General features: G+C 35.5%; 1 long non-coding RNA gene and 1 other non-coding gene across 2 annotated transcripts in view; both read right to left on the bottom strand.

Moving 5' to 3' along the window:
• The window catches only part of LOC135196148 (uncharacterized), a 98,781-nt gene that overhangs the window by 61,743 nt on the left and 19,538 nt on the right, over positions 1-17,500 (bottom strand). The gene's annotated exons all lie outside the window — the stretch shown is intronic.
• Positions 4,058-4,153, bottom strand: Trnai-uau (transfer RNA isoleucine (anticodon UAU)). Its single transcript has 2 exons — positions 4,116-4,153; positions 4,058-4,093 (listed from the first exon to the last, which is right to left on the bottom strand). It is a non-coding gene; the product is annotated as a tRNA-Ile (tRNA).

Here is a 17,500-nt window from a genome sequence, read left to right as displayed (position 1 = left end):
GTTTGTTATCTTAGCTGAATGTTTCTTTGAGCGCAAAAGACGTGGACGAGGATCAAGAGCCAAACGAGGGTGGAGAGGAATATAAATCTCCACCCTGGATTAGCCCTTGATCCTCTTTCCACGTCTTTTGCGCGTAGAACATTCTACCAAGATTAACAAACTGTAACCCAGCCCTTCACTTGTATAAATACGCCTGTAAACCTCTCCTTGTTTCAGTGTGAACTTGGAGAATATAGAAATAAAAAACGAAAGTACTTGTTCAAAATCACCAGTTTCACTAACCTACCATGGATTTCAGATGATATATATATATATATATATATATATATATATATATATATATATATATATAAATATATATATATATATATATATATATATATATATATATATAATAATATATATATATATATATAAACCCACAATAATCATCTTGGACCTCTTCTTGGAGCGTTTAAGGTTGAATGTCACTGATGTACTTCTCCTTAATAAACACTCCAAGACGTGGTCCATTGGAGGACGAAATTGTTGGGCATATTCTAACAAAAATACAACTGAACATACATATTTCGTTTACGAACGTTCCCGTCGAAGAAACGATAAAAATCATCCTTGACCGTGTAACAACTGTTGGTCTGACATGAGCCTGCAACCTCTACACGAAGATGTCCTCAAGGAACGCAAGACCTCCTAGCGAAGACAGAGTAACTTCCCTCAACAAGGACCACGTCCTCCTCAGCTCTGAATGTCACTTGTGTACTTTTCCACCCAAAAAAGGAGACAAAAAGTTTGTCAACTTAGAACGTAAGTTAGCTGTCGCTCGAAAACGCCACACTGGATAAACAGCAGTAGTGACCAAAAAAAAAAATATATATATATGGAAGAACTGCATATTTTTGGCCGGAACCTGACTCATGGGAAACCGAAAAACTCCGAAGATACGAGGAGTTTCGCAAAAATCTTACTGACATCACTAAGACATTTGCTTTCTAATTCCTAGTGTGCTATCCGTCCAAAAACAGCACTCTGCACTAAAAAAAAAGGGGGTGAGGGGGGGAGACTCGCCATTCAAAAAACATTTCCTGTCCCAAAGAGAGAGAGTTCGTTGGAAAGCAATAAAGAGTCTCTTATCATTTTTTTGACAACCAGTGTTGCTATCAGTATAGACTAGCCAGATTATATATATATATATATATATATATATATATATATATATATATATATATATATATATATATATATATATTGCTACGTTTATAGATCTCTTCTTCTACCCAGTAATTAATTCATTATTTTGCTTTGTAAAACGGCAGCCATAGTCCTCTAATTTTCAGCTGATTTTAGGCGGGAAACCAAAACACGCCAGCCAGGTATAGGGAATTTCCTGTGAGAAGGGAAAGGTCATAATAAATGTGAGACGAAAATGACTGGTGGTATATCTAATCTCACCGGTTCAAGAGGAAGTGAAAATATGGCTATATTAATAACTTTGATACGAAGGAAGCCGAGTCTTAAAATGGTCTAGGGTTACAGGTAGAGTAGTAGCAGAGAGCATGATTGCGAGAAAAGAGATGAGAATGCTGAAGTGGATTAAGGGAATATCGCTGCTTGAGAGATTGGGAAATGATGGAAAAAGAAGAGTAGGCTTAGTAAAGATTACAGAGGTGATAAGAGATGGACGATTGAGTGATATGGGCAAGTGTTAAGGATGGATGATAAGGAGGGAGTGAAGAGGGCTTGGGAGGAACCTGTTAGAGGAAGAAGATCGAGAGGGAGACAGAGAATGAGATGGCGAGATAAACTGAAGGAAGATATGGAGAGAAGAGGTTTGCTGGAGGATGATGCCTTTGATAAGAGGCAGTGGAGAAGGCGCATCAGACAATCGACCCGTTAATGTAGGGATAAAGGTAGGAAAGAAGAAGAGGAGTAGACATATAACGTAGTCGAATGGTGAAACATGAGGATTTGAAAATGAAAATGATAAGGTTATCGTGTAGACTGCAGATGAATACAAAAGTACAGTTGAGTAAGTCAGTGATGAATAAATGTAAGTATTGACGAAGCAAAAGGCAGAACCGGAGGAAATCTGCGCCGAGAAAAACATTAGCTCCTGGAAAAAAAAAAAAGAAATGCAAAATGACAGTGCCTGGAAAGAATGCAACCTTGTATCAGTGGAGTGTGTGTTAAAAAGTATTATTGTATGTAAAGGATATAAAAGAACACAATGATGCCAAAGTAGAAGAATATGACAGGAGTCTAGATATAAGAAAGTGAACGTTAAGGATACTCAGATAGCATTTAAAAGGCTAGAAAAAATGCCCAGTGCCAGGACTTCGTGAACTGCTGATCTGTGCGAGCATGGCATCTCTCAATGAGAAAAAGGGTTAGACACAATAGTTCCTTTGAATTATACTGCATATCATAGCATAGCATATCTAGGAAGGTTCGACTGAGTACCTACGACAGGAATAGATGTGCGTTTTACTCAAAAGAAGAGGTTGTATATATAGATCAAGCGTTTGCTATGGAAAAGTTGCGAGAGAAAGTGATAAAGGAAATTACCATTTGGGATATAAAAGGACCTGGATAAACCCTTATCAGACAACCGAAATGAATACAGAGTTAGGAGAAATCACTGTATTTGAGGTGACTTCATCACTTGGAAAGAATGGAATAGAACAAGCATTTTTTTTTTTTTTTTTTGTATGGTGTTTTTACGTTGCACAGAACCAGTGGTTATTCAGCAACGGGACCAACGGCTTCACGTGACTTCCGATCCACGTTAGAACAAGCTGGTGAAAAGAAGAGGTACAGAAAGCGATGGTAAGATGGGCACAAGTACTACTATATAAAGGAAGGACATCCAAGCACAAGTACACGAAAAGGCTGCTGATACGGATCATCCTGTACGTAGGATTCTCATCCATGTCTCAGCATTTAAAACATGACCGTATAAGTTACTCCAACTTGGTTATGGAGTCGCCTTAGGAAATGAAATGCCTGATGGACTTTTTAATATGTAATGTGAATACCAAAAGAAAAAAAACATTCGTTTAGTTCTGTGATTCATCATAATTGTGTGTGCTAAACTTACGTGCATTACATGACCAAGATTTATGCAAATTATTCTTCATTTAAGTCATCACCATCAAAATATGAAATATTGCCAAGGGAATTTTTCATTCTTTTGAATGCGGACGGGGCCAAATTCATCCGTCACCACTGAAATTTGGCAAAAAATCAGTATTTAGCATGTCTGGGTTTTCAAGCTGAAATGAGAAAGGAAAAATTTTTTGCGATTTTTATCCGTCTAATGTAGAGTGCTTTTGTTACTGAAAAAACCATTAAAAAGCAATTGATTCTTTAGAGAAATAAAACCACACTAATAATGTTGTCCATTGATGCGTATTGATGATAAAATGCCACGCATTATAAAAAAATTTAAGTCACGCGAGTATAAGAAAGATAAAATCAAAAGCTGGTCACGAGTTATTAAAATAGACTTGGGCAAAGTAATCACTGCTTCACCAAATAAGATTCCAAAGCGGGAGAATTATACACGTGACCAGTGGATATCAAGTATCTGAACGTTCAGTCATAGCTCTTCATAAGCAATATGTATATATTATAATTTACCTCTTATATACAACAAAAAGGAAAGAAATATACACCCTAGGGTGTGCCCAAGAAGCGTACAAAAAAAAAGTTTAGAAGATTTTGAGGATGTGACTTCCACTTGTCATCAGTTCATTCACGTAAGCTTGTTTCTACCTTCTGCTATCAATACCCTTTCCCATTGTTTGCGTTTTGTGTTTGGGGGGAAGGGGGGAATGAACTATCACGGTTACTAGAACCCTTTCTAGAAAGCAATTTTAGCTTCGAAAAAATCCCTCTATAAAAAAAACACTACAACTTCTATTTGCAAAGGAATCTGCACGACCAATCGATTACATCTCTTTGATGACTCACTGTCCTTTTCTCAGCGTGATAATGCCTTTCTTTCCCTCCTAATCCTCGACAGATTTCTATAGGGTTTCTCATTTGTTATGAAAACAACTGCCCCAGGTGAGGCTCGAACTCACAACCCCGGCATAGCTCAGACACAGACACTGTCGTATAAGTACCGTGCGCTAACCGATTGCGCCACTGGGGCTTGGGTCGCCTACCGCCAACCGAGTCGAGTCAATGGAGGAGACCGGAGACGCGCCGCTGGGGTTCCTCCCACGTTTACGATTCCGTTTTCTGTGCAACTGAGAACTTGGGACCATGCTTTAATTTCAAGTGGCTTAGTAAAGAGACATCATGACCGACAAATGGAGCCCCTTATGAATAATGACTGTAAATTCATGACCGACAAATGGAGCCCCTTATGAATAATTACTGTAAATTAGGGTTTTGCGCATTTTCAAGGGCTAAATTGCAAAACTCTCGTTTGACAATTGCAAGCGCGATATTTCAACGGGAGACTCATCCATTCTGCCCCCAGCCTTTATTGATCAATTAAACGTACTCATTCCTGACTTGACAAGATATCTTTGCCGCCAAATGATAAGAGTATCCGGCATTGTTATAACACCTAAACATGTACTTATCATTTTACTATATAACGCCCATGACTACAAAATCATGTAAAAAATGAACTCCAGAATTATGTACTTTTCAAGAATGTAGCACCACAGGAGGGAATAAATTTATCACATTCGCAGTGATACTTTTAAAACGTTTACCGCAGCACTGGTTTGGCCAACGAGGCCTAATTTAAGGCACTGGCCTCCAAAGACAGGGATTATGGCTTCGAAACAAGAGTGAGCAATGAACATTTAACATTTCAAATGCGGGCCACAGTTTCACTTTGATGCCATAACAGTAACAGCGAAACACTGGTTTGTCATACATTTTGAGAAGTCTCATTTTTTTTTTAAATATGTAATAGAAATCACAAAAGAATAAAATCCCATTTCCACTGAATTCTCTTTCTTTTCAAGAGATGACAAATTTCTTCCCTAGCACCTAACAAAGTGAATACGAGCTGTAGATTCCTAGTACACTTTTGGGCAGAAAAATAAGACGGCAGTATTCCTAAAGAAAGCGAGGCTGGGAATGGATGGAAAAAAACAACCTTTCCTCTTTCACGAGACTGCTTCGGCTTTATTCCCAATTTTCTTCGCCCAAAGACTGGGCATGATTAAGGGCACGGCTTGAAAAACTTGAGGATTTGAAACTGACCGGAGAATGGACAAAAACGGCTGGTCCTGAGCCCAAACCATTTTTGTTTTTTGACAATGGACCGTGCACAGACAACCGCATTATTGTTTTTGGTTCTGAAGAATTTCTGCGGTTGCTCTCTTTTGCTGATACATGGCTGATGGATGGAAACTATGCAATGACTCCACCAGGTTTTTTTTACAGCTGTATGTAATACGCAACCCAATTGGTAACACTGCAGTTTCTACGGTTTTTGCATACCTGCAGAGTAAAACACAAGATACGTATGAAACACTGCTTCAAGCAATAATGGATCGCTGCCAAGAAATTGAACTATACCCTGACCCAACAACCATAATAGTTGACTATGAACAGGCAGTCATACTAGCTATAAAGACCATTTTTGGACCCGAAACACACACACAAGGTTGTTTTTACCACTTGACTCAGAATACTTGGAGAAAGATACAGAACTTTGGCCTTACCAGCCATTACAAAGAAAGTGAAGAATTTCGTCAGTTCTGTGTAGAGAGATTAACTCGCTGGCATTTCTACCTATCGAAGTTGTTTTTACAGGAATGGAGTTACTTTAGTCAAGATGTCCTGATGCGGCTGCTCCATTGCTAGAGTACTTTGATCAAACTTATGTATCTGGTACAAGTGTTCAGAGAGGGAGACGAGCTGTTCGGCGTATTCCACCAAGATTTCCTCCATAACTTTGGAACGTACATAAGGCTACAATGAACGACTCTCCCAGGACGAATAACTTATGTGAAGGTTGGAACAATAAATTTTATCATCTTATTGGTTACCAGCACCCATCTATATGGAAATTGATAAGAACTATTCAGAAGGAAGAATCTGTTGTGAATGCTGTGATTGCATGTGATTCAGTTGGTGAACCCGCCCGGAAAAAAAAAAAAATTTATTCTGACATGCAACGAAGATTGAGAAATTTGTTCAAAGACTATATTGAAGGAAGGAAAAACTTAGACGAAGTGTTACGAGGATTTGGACATAATATTGGATTTTAATTAAAGACTATATTTTAAGTTTCAAATACATTTTAGAGAATGTTTTTATACGTCAAATATACCTTATTTTATGTTTCAAATAAATTTTAAAACTTTTTTTTTTTTTTACGTCACATATACCTTATTTTGTTTCAAATAAATTTTAAAAAATTATTTCCTGTGCCATTTTTTCCTGTGTCATTATTACCATGCACCATATATATATATATGTATGTATGTATGTATGTATGTATGTATGTAGTATATATATATATATATTATATATATATATATATGGATATATATAATATATTATAATTTGACTGGTAAAAATTTTTCTGTTGACAACAGCATTCCATCTAATAAAAGGAGCCCATTAAAACAGACCTCCAAAAATATAGAGAGAAAAGTACTATATTTCAGAGACAGCAGTCTCTGAAATATAGTACTTTTCTCTCTATATTTTGGTGTTTTTATGGGCTCCTTTGATAGATATATATATATATATATATATATTATATATTATATACATATATATATATTATATATATATATATTATATATATATATATATATATATATATATATATATATATATATATATATATATATATAATATATATATATATTGTGTTATATGTATATAATATATATGTATATGTGTAATATACTATATATATATGTATGTATATATATATGTGGTATACATATGTATATATATGTATGTATGTGTATGTATATATATATGTATATATGTATATGTGTATATATATATATGGTATATTATGTGTGTTATATTATATGCTATATTATGTATATATATATAATTATAATATACTATATATATGTATATATTATGTATATATGTGTATATATAAATAATGTATATGTATATATGTATATATATATGTATATATATATTATATATATATATGTATATATATGTGTATATATATATATGTATGTATCTATGTATGTATATATATGTATATGTATGTGTGTATGTATGTATGTTTGTGTGTGTGTATATGTATATATATATATATATATATATATATATATATATATATATATATTATAAGGGATTACCCATAGCCATGCCAAACTTTTGTACAAAAAATTCCCCATTAAAACAAAATTTACGATCTTTGATACATAACCTTATGAGACTAATGAGGTTTGCTACAGTTAATCCCTTATCTCCTGTCCTTAGTAATATTTACATGGAATTTTTTGGAAAAAACTCTTACCAAGAATTTTGCCCCAAAAAGTTATATGGTTTAGGTATGTGGATGATATTTTCTGTATGTGGCCAGTTCACGAAAATCTCCAGGAATCCCTTAATAATCTCAACAATTTAGTCCGTTCTATAAAATTTACTGTACAGGAAGAAAGGAATTGTAATTTGTTGAATTTTTTTTATGTAACTGTTCATAGAAATTATAGAAATTTCACCTTTCAGTTTTTTGGAAATCAACTAACATTGCATCTTTTGTTCATTACTACTCCAATCACCATCAAAATGTTAAATTCTCTGCTTTTTCTGGGATATTCCTAAGGGCTTCACGTGTCGCTGAGATTAAAACTATTTATGATATTGCATTGAAACTTAAATATCCAAAGACCTTTGTAGATGTGACATGGAAAAGAGCTAGAAAAATTTTTTATTCAACTAATGACAGACTTAAATTTAGTAAGCATAACATTCTATAATTACCCTATGATGAAAGGTTTTTAGATACTCCTAAAATTTTAAAGCTTTTTGACATAAATGTTGTTTTCAGTAATATTAATATCAAGAGTTTAGTCATAAAAAATTCTCCTAAAGATCTCCCAGGCTGCATATATGAAATTCCTTGCAAAAAGTGTGATAAAATTCCTTGCAAAAAGTGTGATAAAGTCTATTACGGACAGACCGGTAAATCTCTTTCACAACGTCTCAACAAGCACCAATATTCTGTGAGAACTGGGCAAATATCGAATGCATTATTCGTACATATGAGAGATTTAGATCATCCTATTAGCTGGAGTCAAGCAAGAGCCTTAATCCCATGACACAATTAAAAGGAATATCATTGAATCTTGTTTCATTAAGTCAAATAATGGAAATGATCTAAATTTAAGTCTTGGTTCATTTAAACTTGATGCTTTCATAATGAAAAAAAAGTTGTTGATAAATATAAGCAACAAAATTAATATATTCAGTTTTTACATGTCTTGGACTGTAAAGATACTTTGTAATTTCGGTTAGGGTCAAATCTGTTTAGGTTTGTGACCATGTGATATCCGATAATCCTGGATTATCTCTTAATTTTTACCCATTTGACAATTAACCATCTGGTATTCTTTATCTTGTTGTGTACCCGAGACCTCTCTCTCCAATTGTATTTCATTCGTTCCTTGACAATGTCTTAGTAAAGACGAAAACGCTTGGATTTCTGACTATCATTTTCCTGTGGTATTCGCTTATTTAATGAAGTCATGTGCATCTAATGTGATTTTTTAAGCATATATATATGTGTATATAATAATAATATATTATATATATATATATATATATATGTGTACGTATATATGTTATTATATATATATATAATGTATATATACATATATAGGTATGTATCTATACATATATATATATATATAATATATATATATATATATATATATATATATATAATATATATATATATTATATATATATATACATCTATATATATATATATATATATATATATATATATATATATATATATATATATACATATGATATATGTATATGTATATATATATGTGGCGGTACTTCTATCGTCTGTTTCTTGTACTTCGGAGTGGAGTTTTTCTTCGCGAAGTGTGGGTGGCTTTTTTTTTTTTTTCCTTGGTGAACTGCTTTTATGGTTATGACTCGGTAACTGTCTTTGTGTTTTGAAAGAAGCACTGGTAACTGTCTTTGGGAGAGAACTTTCTATTTTCGAGTGGAGGTTTTGGATTGAAATTTCTTATGCCGACACTACACTTTTGATTCCGTTTCGCGACCACTGTTTTTTTTTTAACTGTCAATGGTTTCTCTTTCAACTCTTCGTAACCCGTCGCTACGTACCATTTAACTGTCACTGTATCTCTTCCTATCTTACCGCTCGACACCAATTAATCTTGTCACTGTATCAATCTTTATCTCATCGTATCCCACCGCTGCCACCAATTAAACTGTGGCGGTAACTTACTCTTCGCACATAGCTCTAAGGTAATGTGCGCCGACTTGGAGGCTGTACTTTGGGGAATTAGACTTGTATAAATTTTTCTTACCTTGCTGAAATGTTCTTAATCTGGAATTAGCTAAAAGGGTTGATATTTAGGAAGAGAAATTAAATTGGTGAGACCTTATATATGTTTATTGTTCGCTATGGGTTCTATATATAAACCTTCCACCTTCTGAGTTACTGGGCTCTTGGACTGATAAAACTTAATTCTTTGAAAGGCACTTGTTGCAATTACGAGTCTACAGGCACGAGGGAATATTACTGAGTATTGATTGTCACTTTTCACTGTCTATAAACTTGCACACCACACTTTGTACTTGTTCTTCTTCGCTGGACTCTGTTTCTTCTTCTTCTTTCTGTTCGGCTGCTGCACCACTCGTCTGTTCTTCACTCGTGCTCTCCCCCCTTTTCTCCACTCTGTCGTTTTCTTCTCTGCCTTTCTCTCTCTCTGTCTGGCCTTTTTATTAGGATGATATCTTCTTAGCACCGCCTTTGGATTTTGGGATTCTGACTGGGTGTGGCATCTTCTAAAAGACTTCTTGTGTCTGAATGGCTGCAAACTTTTATACAACCCGCCTTCCTGTCATGTCTTCTACATTGATTCGTAGACTCTAAATAAGGTAACGCCTCCTGCTTGATGTCCTGGCTTCTTGGGGGTGTATCACTTTGGTAACCTCATAGGTCATTCGTTGATACACATTCCTGGGGTGACCTCCCTATCAGGCTCTGCTTCTTGATTCGTCGAAGTCCATAGGTCTATCTTGGAAAGGGTGGAGCTCTTAAGAAATTGGCACTTCCCTCTTTCTAACAACGGATCATAGAATTCCTTTTTAACGTATGCCAGATGGCTCTCTCTGACCTGTCACACGAAGGGAACGCCGATTAATTCATAGGCGCTAATGAGTGGGGTTCCGATTTCTCGAAGATGCCTGGGAAATATCGCTCATCGGCCATTAATCTCCTGTCGGTCACTAATCTCTGGTACGGACAGAGGTTTTTTGGGGGAGATGGAAACCACATGGCTTTAGGACTAAAAGCCTTATCGTTTGGGTCGAGTCAGAGAAAACGATACCTTCGTAAAATTGATTATTTTCATTCTCTTATCCCTCTTTCTTTTCTTATTATCTGTTTCGTGCCTTTTTCTTTAAGTTTTTTTATAAGTTATTGCCTTTTGGAATAACAACACTGTGCCACACTATAACATATGTATATGTATATATATATATATATATATATATATATATATATATATATATATATATATATATATATATATGTTATTATTGCTACTTTCAAAATGCATGTTTCCCCTCTTTGAAAATGTCATGTAGATTGTGTAACATTTTTTTCAGATTCCTAGATAGCTTAGAATAGGATGTTTTAAGATGTGTTCAGATTTCGCATTACGTGTTATAAAAGAATATATATATTAACGTAGAACGTAAAAAGAGAGATCTTTGTCTTTTCGAAACTACGAATGTTTAATTTTTATGTCGACACTAAGATTAGAGGGTCTGCGAGATCCGTTTGCTTTCCTAAATCTGTCAATGCATGTGATAGCGAGAGAATTGAGTCTTGCGTTGTTATCAAAACATGTCAATCTTAATTGTCGCTCAGCCTCCGTTTCGATCGAGTAGAGTACCTGTCTTTTTTTTAACAGACTCGTCTTGTACATGTATGTCTTTGTCAAGTCCCACATGGGAATTGCACATTTTGTATGTGAGATTGCATCAGATTCGAACTTTCTGGAAGCATTCGTGACAAGAACGTTTTGGGTCATTTGCCCTGTCGAATTCCCGTAAAGGAAGAGATTTCATTCTATCTTAGGACCTCGAGGCAGTCAGATCTCTTTCTCTCTCGCTCTCTCTCTCTCTCTCTCGAAATCATTGAGATTATATTAACGTAACGTAAATTGGTCACTCGTAACTTGTGAGAATTTCATATTTGATATTTCTTAGAGTTTATTTAGTGTTATTTAGTTTCTTTTGTGGAATCTGAACAAACATCATTTCGTAACGGCGCCTGGTTTTTGTGAAATTGTGTAAGACAAGACTGCAGCAAATTAAGAAGTTGGTATACCAAAAAGGTAAAGTGTGTTATATTTTTATTAGTTGCAACTAATAACGGTTAGGTAATAACTAATAACTAATAATTGATAGGAACTGTGGTTAACTAATAACAGATGGTTGTGAAGGTTTGGTAAAAACTGTTGGTTACAGTGTTTTTGAGTGAAAAAAATTTACACTTTTACACATTGCGTATTTTTTGTGTTTTGTGTTTGTTCCATTGTTTGTACACTATTTTATTTTCTTATTGAAGTGTGTCTTTTTATTTTATATTTTAATTTGCATTCACAATTTAATTGACTGTTATTTTCATTGCTTAATCATTGCACATTTAATTAAATTTAACATTTGTGAATTAATTTGCATTTACTTAGAATTCTTTTCAAGTTTTATTGTTGTTTAGCACTTGTGAATTAATTTCAAATTTTCAATTATTGCCTAACACTTTTGAATTTCAATTGAATTAATTTTCTTGAATTTTGTGATAAATTAATTTTGATTTAATTTTACTTAATTTTTATTCAAGAATTAATTAAACTTTACTCTGTTTTCAAGTAACAGTAATTTTCCCTGATATTGTGAATTTCACTTATAAATTTTGAATTTAATAATAAATTTTTGTATTTAAAATTTTTATAAGTGTTTTCTTTATCTTACACCAGTATAAGTATATATGATTATGAATATATTGATGATAGGTAGAAATATAGAGTGGTAATTGATTTGCTTTCCTTCAATTTACTTGAAGAAACTTAGAACCAGGGAAGTACTTAAGACTTCTGAGATCAGGGAAATACTTAAACTTTTAAAGTTGTTGATGGAGTGATGCCCTTTGATTAATTTAATTACTTACAAGATTACCTCACACCTGTTTTGATGAACTTAGTCTGATTTTCTGCAATACTGGTAAGTGTTAAGGGATCACTGTTGCCTTTAGAGTATTCAGTCGTTTAAACGTGTTATGAGGGTTCAGGTGTCTGGCTTTTGGTGAGGTAATTGATGAATGGTAACCAGATACTTGGCACTTAGTACCTATTGTTTAATGGTGCCCAGAGACCCGGGAAAGCAGATTTCATTATCACTCTAGAATATACTGGTGGTGTTAGGGATATATTTTGTTAGGAGAGTGACCATATAGTTTTTGTTTTGCATTTATTGTATTGAATTGTAAGTTGATAACTTAAGAGGAAAATGGCTCAGTTCAATGTTCAGGAATTTTTAGCAGGCCCCTCCATCCAAGTTTTGTCTGAAACCACTCTGTCTAGAGCACAGTGGAGCGCTTTAGCAGAAGGCATGTGGTGGATTAGTGTCTACTAGTATGGTAATAGGCACAAATAAGATGTATTGCTATGGAATCATTGATAAAACTCTGGTAGAATAAACCGATGAAGATGAGTTAGAATTGGCTCAAGAGTTGTTGAATGTAGCACGGTGCTGATCTCATAAATAAGCAAGCAGAAAAGAAAGAGAAAAGTGATGCATGAGTTAGAGCTTAGACGCATTGAAGCAGAAGAGAATTTGATTAAGCTAAAAATGCTTGCTGAAAGAGAGAGAATGCAAGCTGAAAGAGAGAGAATGCAAGCTGAAAGAGAAAGAATAGACAGGGAAAAACAAGAAGGAAGAGAAAGAGAAGAAGAAAAAGCAGCAGAAGAGGAAAGAGAAATCGCAAGACATGAAAGGGAAATGGAATTGATAAAAGCTAGATCCACATTACCTGTAACACCGTCTAACTCTAACCAAGGTAATCAAGACCCTATATTTGATGTAGTGAGAGTACAGAAGTTAATCCCTAAGTTTACTGAAGAAGCTCCAGATGAGTTTTTTGATCACTTTGAGAAAGTGGCTTCAGGTATGGGATGGCCAGAGGATAAATGGTCAATTTTGTTACAAAGTGTCTTAATTGGTAAAGGGAGAAGTGCTTATCTAGCCTTAACAGCTGATCAGTGTAAAGACTACAAGGTACTTAAACACAGTGTGCTACAAGTTTACCAGATGACCCCAGAGTACTACAATGAAAGATTTAGAAATTTAAGAAAAAATGAGAAGGGAACATTCTTAGATTATGCTTACAAAGTGAGAAGATGTTTCAAACGTTGGGTAGAAGCTGCTAAAGTTAAAGCTTTTGATGAGTTAGAAGAGTTACTTGTTCTTGAACAGTAACTTAAGGGAATTCCTGAACATATAAGAGCCTATTTAGAGAGAGAGAAGTGAAGAAGCTTGACAAAGCTGCTACACTTAGTGAAGATTACAATATAATCAGTAGTAAACGTAATTACAATGTCAAGTACCAGAGTCAACAATGCCCAGGTTTTAAGTCTTATCCAAATAACAGGAACAAATTTAATGGGAAACCTACAAGTGATACTATCAAGAGTACACAAGGTAATACAACTCAGCAAACTAATGTGAAATCCTCATCCAGTTTTTCAAGACAGTTACAGAAACCTAATGTTGTCTGTTTCAAGTGTGGAAGAGTAGGACACTACAGTCAAGAGTGTTACCGGAATCAACAGCAGTCAAAACCAGTTGGTCAAGTTGTAAAAGGTGACCAGGTGAAACAAACTACGAAGAGCAGTGTGGGAAAGAATCAGACTCCAGAGAATGAAACTAAACAAGCTGAATGTTTAGCAACCAGTGGAAATGTTACCTCAAGCAGTGAGTGGCTTAGCAGTGTGGAGGCTTTTAAGCCATATATCTATGAGGGTATGCTGTCAACTCAAGAAGGAAGTATGCAGGTACCAGTCAAGATATTACGTGATACAGGGAGTAACCATAGTGTGGTAGTACGTGGTTCTCACCCTCAGTTGGAGAAGTGCCTCACAGGAGATTCAGTTATTTTGAAGGGTATAGGAGGAGAGGAAGTAACTCCTATATGCCGCTTACACCTGTCATGTGAATTGGTGACAGGGAATGTTGATTTTGCTGTAAAGGACTTACTGGCTGTAGAAGGTATACATGTTCTGTTGGGGAAATGAAGTTGGTGGTGTGCCATTTATTCCTTGTCCTGTAGTGACAGACAACCATTGAGGATTAGTCCTACAGTAGAGTTGGAGAAGAAAACCCCCACCTGTTTTCTGTTTTTAGTTGTGTAACTACCAGAAGTATGAAGAGGACTACGACTGCAAGTGAAGAAACTAAGGATTTACACACCCAAGAAGGATCAAGTGAAGGATCTTTGTGCTTAGAAGAATTATTCCAAGGGAAGTGAAGTTTCCCATAGTGCTGACCAAGAGGAGATTTCCCAGAAGATGAAAGAAGACGACGACAAAGAAGAGAAGAACCTGATGTTCCTGAAGAGACTCCGAGTAGTCAAAGTGTTGCTGAAGACAGTAGTGAAACTACAGTAGCTGAGTTAGCAGATATTGAGAATTCAACCCTTGAAGTTGGTCAAGTGACAAGAGAGAAGCTGGTGGACTTGCAGAAGAAGGATGCATCATTAACTGATTTGTTCTTCAGAGTTGTTGATCGAGAAGAGATGCAACAAACTCCTACCTGTTACTATCTGAAGGAAGGTTTGCTGATGAGGAAGTACAGACCTACAGATATACCAGGAGATGCTGTATGGGGCGAATATCATCAAATTTTGATTCCATATCCGTTGAGAAAGCAAGTGGTTGCAGTAGCTCATGAGTCTGGACATATGGGAATCAGGAAGACTGTGGAGAGATCATGAAATATTTTTTCTGGCCTGGACTTCACTGAGATGTTAGCAGGTTTTGTCGTGAGTGTCATACCTGCCAGATAGCTGGAAAACCGAATGAAACCATCAAGAAAGCCCCCCTACAACCTATAGAAGTTAGAGGAGAACCCTTTAGCAAAGTGATTATAGAGGACATGGTTGGACCATTGCCGACGACAGACAGGAAATGAGTATTTGTTAACATTAATGTGTCCTTGACAAGATATCCAGAAGCAATCCCTGTTAGAAACCATATCTGCCAAGATAGTTTGCTGAAAAACTGTGGGAGGTTTTTCTCTCATTTGGAATACCAGAAATAGTACAAAGTGACAGAGGAACAAACTTTACTTCAAAGTTATTCCAGGATGTGATGAATTTGTTAGGAGTGAAACCACTTGTGGAGTTTTTCTCAAAGTTTGGAATACCAGAAATAGTACAAAGTGACAGAGGAACAAACTTTACTTCAAGTTATTCCAGATGTGATGATTTGTTAGGATGATGGAAGTTGGAAACAACAGTTATCCACTGCCTATCATCCAGAAACTCAAGGTGCCTTGGAAAGGTTCCACCAGACATTGAAAAGTATGCTGACAAAGTATTGTTCTGAGTCAGGAAGAGAATGTGATGTTGGCTACCAGTAATGTTGTTTGAAGTTAGGAATGCTTACCAAGAAAGTATGGATGTTCTCCAATGAGATGATTTTTGGAAGAGAAGTAAGAGGACCGTTTGAAAGATTCTTGCAGAAAATTGGGAAGAAAATCAAGAGGAAAAGGCCAAGGAGAGTATGTGAAGAACTTAAGGAAAAGGTTGAAAGAGATAAGAAAATTTCTCTTTAGAAACTTGAAAATGAGTCAAGAGAAAATGAAAAGCAGATTTGATGCTAAGACTAAGCTAAGAAGTTTTTTTAGTTGTTGTCAACAAGTGTTAGTGTTCTTAACTGTCAAGAGATTTCCCCTCACTAATAAATTTCAAGGTCCTTACAAGATAAATCAGAAGTTAAGTGATAGAACTTATGTGATTGAAACACCAGAAAGAAGAAGAAGACAAAGGAAGATACATGTGAACCTCTTGAAACCTTATTTCTCAGAAACTAAAACTGAAACTGTGTCAGTAACCCAAACAACTTTATCTACAGAAGACGATGATGGCTACGAATTGGGAGCTGCAAGCAAGATGAATAATTCTTCAATTTTGGAAAATCTGGAGGATAAACTGAAACATCTGAGTGTTGAGCAAGGTGAAGACTTAAGTGACGTAATTAGAAGTTTTCCAGAAATTTTTTCAGATGTACCTAGACGTACTGATCTGACCAAGCATGAAATCAAGATTCAAGAAGATGGAAAACCTTTCAAGCAAAGAGCCTATCGCTTATCACCGTATCATCGAGATGTTTTGAAGAAGGAAGTTGAGTATTTGCTGCAACATGGATTAGCAGAACCCAGTTCAAGTCACTTTAGTTCTCCATGTGTGTTGGTGAAGAAACAAGATGGTTCCTTTAGGATGTGTACTGATTATAGGAAGCTGAATTCTATCAGTGTGGCTGATAATTATCCTTTGCCTCTTATAGATCAGTTACTTGATAATATTGGGCAAGCCAAGTTTGTTTCCAAGATAGACTTATTGAAAGGATATTATCAAATTCTCTTAGATGAGAATGCAAAGTTGCTGTCAGCTTTTATTACTCCATTTGGACTATATCAGCATACTGTTCTGCCGTTTGGTCTGATGAATGCACCCACAACATTTCAATGAGTGATGGATCAACTGCTAGGACATTGTGATTTACTCTACAACGTGGGAAGAACATCTGAAGATTCTGAGGAAAGTTTTAAGCAAAATTACTAAAGAAGCAGGATTAACAGTCAAACTTAGAGAAGAGTGAGTTTGGAAAGGCAACTGTGCAGTATCTTGGGTTTGAAGTTGGGAAAGGCCTTCTTGCTCCAGTAAATGCTAATGTAGAAGGTATCTGTAAGGCTACCCCACCTACTACCAGGAAACAGCTACAGAGATTTTTACGCATGGCTGGATTCTATCGTCGTTTTTGCCCAAATTTCTCAGCCGTAGTAGCTCCCTTGACAGACTTAACTAGTCCCAAAGCTAAGTTTATTTGGACTCCAGAGTGTCAAGAATCCTTTGAGAAGGTAAAAGCCATTTTAACTTCAAGACCAGTACTTCAAGCTCCAGACTTCGACAACAAATTTGTGATACAAGTTGATGCGTCAGACTGTGGTGTTGGAGCTGTTCTACTTCAAGAAGATGAAAACAATATCTACCATC

This window comes from Macrobrachium nipponense, chromosome 17 (assembly GCF_015104395.2).
Source record: "Macrobrachium nipponense isolate FS-2020 chromosome 17, ASM1510439v2, whole genome shotgun sequence".
NCBI classification, from domain to species: Eukaryota; Metazoa; Arthropoda; class Malacostraca; order Decapoda; family Palaemonidae; genus Macrobrachium; species Macrobrachium nipponense.
This window is presented reverse-complemented; position numbering and strand designations above follow the sequence as displayed.